Consider the following 4,861-nt stretch of genomic DNA (forward strand, 5'->3'; position numbering starts at 1 on the left):
GACACGATCTCATCATGTTTCTGCTGGAATATTCACAGAATGTGAATGTGAGATGAAAATAGTTCAAATGAGTTGTTATAAAATTAAAGAGCTGTTTTAAGACAGCAAGTGTTCGCTCTGAGGTCCCATGTTGTTTCCACACCAGAAGCAGCCATAATGTTGTTTTTTTCCCACATAAAAGCACTTTTTATTAACAGTAATGCTTTAAAATTACATGTCACACGCCCACATTTTTATCTACTTCTAAACTCTGAAGCATTCAAGCTGTTCCTAACCTTCTGCATTGTGTATCAGGGATAAATTAAAACACATTTACACAAGCTTTTAACATTAAAGTAACAATTATGTTGTTTTATTTTTTATTTTTTAACTTGAAATGTTCAGCGTTAACAGAGTCTGTATCAGGGCTATTCAACTGGTGGCCCGGGGGCCAATTCAGGCCCACGGATGAACTCAGTTCGGCCCACCGATGTGTTCATTTTTGAATAAAACTAGATTTTAAACATTTAAACAAACTTTAAAGACAATAACTGCTGGATGTCCGACCACTGAGCTCTTGGCTTTCAGTAACTGTGGCCCCCCTGAGCAGTTTAGTTGAATAGCCCTGGTCCATATGAACCAGAAGAGGTCTGAGAATGGCTGCTTCAGACTAGCCATTAGCTCATCAATCCAGTTAAATGTCATTATTTGTTTAAAACTTTTACTCTCAGCGCCACCTCAAAATGGCTGAAACATCCCTTTAAGAAAACTTTGTTGCGGTCATGAGTTACAGATTTTAGGAAGAGAAATACCTGCTGCTGACGTCTTTGTTGTTGGTCCTCTGCAGTTTGTAAATATGATGTTTATATGTAAATGTATATAAATGTTCTGTTTTTAATGTTCTGGCCTTTAAATATGTCGTGTAAATAAACAGATGCGTCTATTTATTACTGAACCTGATGTCTCTGGACTTTTTTTCCAGTCAGATCTCATACGGTCCTCTTCTTTAAAGTGTATATTTCTGTGGTTTTACTTTTGTTTTGAACTGGGTTCACTGGATGGATGTGTTGGTTCCATGTTTCAAGTTAATCCAATCGGCAATTTTTCTAAAAGTCAACGCAAATTAAAATTGAGCATTAACAATTACATCAGGACTTACGCTACAATTGAATGTTTTGAAACTTCTAGGTTTACTTTAAGGGGAGTGGTGGCGCAGAGGTTAGAGAAGGTGGGCTTGTGATCGGAAGGTCGCAGGCTCAACTCCCTGTACCGACAACATCAAAATGTGGGTGAACCCGCACCTGCCTCCACCCTCATTTGCCCCACTCTGGGCCCTTGAGCAAGGCCCTTAACCCCCACCCCCACCCTAGATAGCAGCTCTCTGCTCCACACAGAGGGCTGTGGTAGCTCGGTGGTGGCAACCCCTGAAGAAGGGAGCAGCTGAAAGAAGAAGAAAACTCTTGGGTTTTATCTAAATATACACTGTATATAGTCTATGTACTGTAAATATATAAAATTATTATGTCTGAAGTTCTTGGACAGTTTTAACTGCTGAGTTAAAAACCTCAGCACTTTATTAATTTTTAATTTACCCAGTTTTTAACTTTTTCTGGTGTTTGGAACAACTTCTTCTTTGAGCACTGAAGTCCCACAAACGTCCGGTAAAGTTCAGCTGCCGCGCACGTTTTGTTTTTTTCTGTGGATTTCTAAGAATTCTCTCCTCCTTCCTCCTCTCCCACATGGAGCAGAGCACACGTGGCTCACATTTCTCCTGCTGCTGACGGGAACATTTGGGTTTTGTCAGAGCAACAGGAGTTTTTTTTTTTTTACTTCTGTTGGTCTTCTTTAGAAAACGAGCCCTTTCCTAGAAAAACTCAAAGTGCGAGTGGAAACATGATCAGTTTACTCCAACGAGAGAGCTAAAAATGATAAAAATGTCTAAACAGTGAATCTGTTAGTTTTCTTTAGATTTTTTTATTTTTTTTTACCAAATTTTAAATATTAACAGATTTCCTTTTAAGTTTATATTAACACTGTTGGCAGAGTAGTTGGGATTAAAACAAACATAATAAATTATAATAAATCAGCAGAAACTGTAGTTATATTTTACTCGTTGATATTACTGAGCAGGTTTGTTTTTATGTTTTCCACTGAAGCACCAATTTCAATCAAATTAAAATATAAAAGTTGAAAAGTAAACAACTAAACTAAATTAAACCATGATAGTAAACATCTTCCTGCTGGCTCTCGATGAAGGCAGATGCTTTTCCCTCCGGCTCCTGCTTCTGCTCTTTGTCTTGTGATCCTTATCGGGGCCTCTCTTTGCATATCCTCCAAATTGTAAATTATGAATCTGGGCTGCTGGTTTCTCAACGCAATTGATAAAATGTTCTCGACGAGAAGGCAGGGCGAAGGAGAGCCCTCTTGCCATGACGGGACACTTGCAGCTGGATACACCATGGATTCCTGAGGGCAGTGGAAGATGGTGTGTCTGTCCGTATTGTTGATTGAGGATGTAGAAGACGTGTACTTAATAATATTTATGATAACAGGATTTCTGCTTTTTGGAGTTGGTCGTTACCTGGCATATCGACAAATATGGAAAACGTCGACAGCTGTTCTGGCCATTGTGAGGCTGCCCGGCATGTGTGAAGGAATGTCCCGAGCGATGAGCACTCAGACTCAGATGCTGTGTGAGCTGAGCTGCAAGCTGGACGCGATTTCTGAGAATCTCAGGCCACTTGTGGCTCCTGAAACTCGCTGGCGGGAAGGAATCAACCTTGGAGAAGCTACAAGCTCGACCCGGCGGTTTTGACTACAAACATCTGGCTGTTTGAAGTCACCATTGAGACGTACCAGTAGAACTATAAGGCAGACAGAAGTCAAGCAGAGTCGGCCTGACCCAAAATAACTGTTGTTATCTGAATCTGGCTCCCCCGTGTCGGTCTTGAATTGGCCAACTTTCCCAAACTCTCCTGGATGTTATGCGAAAAAGAAGCTCTGCTCCCCCTCACCTACCCGCTCCTTCCCGAGGACATCTGTGGACCTGTGTCAGAGCTGAGCTGGCTGACACTGCACCATTTCTTATCAGGACTATGGAACTATCTGGCAGTGTCCACGGACAAACTTACCACCTTCGTTGGGCCTCCTCATGCATATGTATCATAATGTCATCAATATGTTGCTATTTCTGTGCTGAGTTTTGTTTTTTTGGTGTTGCAACTTTTACACTGTGTCCCATCTACGACACAGTGTGAGATATGATTTTACACCTCCTTTTCCCCCGTGTTTCTGTTTTTCTTATCTAAATGAAAAGGGCAGCACCTCCCACGAGGCTGCAGCCTCAGACACCTCCGTCTCCCCTTGTCTGTTTGTGTTTATTTTACTTGGACGGGCTGTACTGAAATGTAATTTTGTTGTGCTTCGGTGCAATGACAATAAAGCTGATTCTGATCTGAGCTCAGATCAAATTCTCTGACTTCAGTAGTTGTTTTTCAGTTTGTTTATTTTCATCACCCACAGCTGAAAAGCAAGAGGTGGGTGATAATGTTTTTGCCCAAGTCTGCGTGTGGATTTAATTGTCTCTTTTTTAGCAAAATATCTAAAGAACCACGGGACGGATTTTATTAAAAGTCCCAGAAAGTAATAAGTGGATGTATCTCTACCAGCAAATAACTTCAGGAGTCAGTCCCATTCAAGATGGCCGCCACAGCTAATCAAACCCTAAAATGTCTAACTCAGTCAATCTTACAGCTAAAAGTTCGAGTGGTAGTAGCTGAGAGTCATTCCCAACACATACGCTGAGATCTGATCAAGCAGGTGAGATCTATATTTAAAACTTTGTCTTTAACCACTGGAGTCGATTCTGTCTGTTAGCAAAATATCTCATGAACCACTGAACAGAGCTTAGTAAAACTTTCTAAAAGTGACCATTAGACGGAGTAAACCTGAACATGGCTGCTACACTCATCTAACCTTACAAAACACACAAGTCTGGTTTACTCGGTTCATTTTACAGACACTGAGCTAAAGTTTGGTTTGTTTGGAGTTGAGTCATTCACGACACATAAACCACTAACACATCACTCAACATCTTGAAATGTTGGGTAAGGTTTGACCAGAACGGCTCCAACTCTGATCGTACTTTCCAAGTGTGGTGTGAACGGCGGCGTGGGCCTTTAGTTTGCAGGAGTTTTAAATCAGCTCTGAGAGAGCGGCTGTGTGTCGTCAAACCAGTCGATACTGCCAGTCCAAAACTCAAGGCCGGGGGGAGAGCGGGACTTTGGGACAAACAAAACGAGGCTGAACACACATCGATTCACAGAGAGCTCGGACTCTAAAGAGAAATATGTGAACTGGAACTTCTCTTTCATTGAGCCTGATGGGAGTTGAGGGGTGTTTGTTTTTGTTTCTGATGGAGGAAAGACATAAAAACATGGATGACCCTAAATTTTCTGCTTTTGAACACAGACAAGACTGAGCTTTTAGTTTTTGGACCTGAGCACCTTAGGAATCAATTTTTCAGTCGTTCTCCCTCCTTAGATGACATTAATCTGTCCTCCAGATCTAATGTTAAAAATCTTGGTGTTATTTTTGATCAGGACATGTTTTTTATCCCCCACATTAAAAATGTTAAAACCTCCTTCTTCCACCTGCGTAATATCTCTAAAATTAGAAACATCTTATCTAAAAATGATGCAGAAAAACTGGTTCATGCATTTGTCACGTCTAGACTGGACTATTGTAATGGTTTATTATCTGGGTGTCCAAATACTTCTTTAAAAAGTCTTCAGTTGATCCAAAATGCTGCTGCCAGAGTCTTAACTGGAGTTAGTGGGAGAGATATGATCTCTCCCACTAACTCCAGTTAAGACTCTGGCAG

General features: G+C 41.0%; 1 protein-coding gene across 1 annotated transcript in view; it reads left to right on the forward strand.

Annotated features, from left to right (window-relative positions):
- The window catches only part of LOC119421496 (alpha-2-macroglobulin-like protein 1), a 121,543-nt gene that overhangs the window by 108,787 nt on the left and 7,895 nt on the right, over positions 1–4,861 (forward strand). The window lies entirely within an intron of this gene.

Source organism: Nematolebias whitei, chromosome 15, assembly GCF_014905685.2.
Source record: "Nematolebias whitei isolate Nwh7 chromosome 15, NemWhi1, whole genome shotgun sequence".
Classification (NCBI taxonomy): domain Eukaryota; kingdom Metazoa; phylum Chordata; class Actinopteri; order Cyprinodontiformes; family Rivulidae; genus Nematolebias; species Nematolebias whitei.